This window comes from Pithys albifrons, chromosome 5 (assembly GCF_047495875.1).
Source record: "Pithys albifrons albifrons isolate INPA30051 chromosome 5, PitAlb_v1, whole genome shotgun sequence".
Lineage (NCBI taxonomy): Eukaryota > Metazoa > Chordata > Aves > Passeriformes > Thamnophilidae > Pithys > Pithys albifrons.
In genome coordinates, this window is record NC_092462.1 from 34,253,597 (window position 1) to 34,254,516 (window position 920).

General features: G+C 39.9%; 1 pseudogene; it reads right to left on the reverse strand.

Annotated features, from left to right (window-relative positions):
- Positions 1-424: 424 nt before the first annotated feature.
- LOC139672683 (5S ribosomal RNA) lies at positions 425-540 on the reverse strand (annotated as a pseudogene).
- Positions 541-920: the final 380 nt, after the last annotated feature.

A 920-nucleotide genomic window follows, 5' to 3' on the forward strand; every position in this document is an offset into this window, starting at 1 on the left:
ATTTGTGTTTCTTATCTATCCTTAGCAAAAATTATTCTAAATCACTGACAATTTCTGTCAAATCCTATATGCACCTTTTACACAATAAAAAGACATTCAGAAAAATCTTTTTCAGCATTTCAAGAACAATTCACAAGATTCCATAATGTTAAAAATAAACATGAGTTAAGAAGACAGAGTGATGGTTTTGTGTTACCATAGTTACCTTATATTTTTCATCAATGATCATCATCATGATGGCCAGGCTTTGCAAGCAAAGATTTGGGAAAGGCTCTACCCATGTGGGTGTGCCCTTCCAGCCTGCGCAGTGGATTTTTTAGGTGAGGCACAGCGTGCACAGAACTGGCCCCACCGTTTAACTCCTAAGGTTCATCTGCCATGGCCGAGCGAGGTTGGACAGTGACAGTGAAGTCCTCAGGACTAGAACCTACAGCCCTTGGTATTCCCAGGAGGTCTCCCATCCAAGTACTAACCAGGCCTAAGCCTGCTGAGCTTCTGAGGTCTGATGGGATCAGGTGCCAGGGTGCCATGGCCATAATTATCATCAATGATAAAATCACATCAAAAGACATAATGGCTGTCAAGGAAAGTTGTCTTCTGATAACACATTCTCCTATTATTAGACACCCCTACTAAAGGCAATGTAAGAAAAAAAAAGTTCTTTACAAGAACTTCCAAACTACCAGTTATGAACAACTCCCTCACTTCACCAAAGTAGAGAAGCATTCATAGAGCACAACTCAGTAACTTCGTATATGATGTGTATGACCACGTGATCACTTCCCAGACATTTGGAAGGCAAGACCTTAGCTTTAATTGTTAATTCAAAGTGGTACTGATACATTATGTATTATGGATAGCCTTTCTGTAACAACAAACAGCCCTGTTTATTTTTTCAGTGCATGTGCTCATTTCATCAT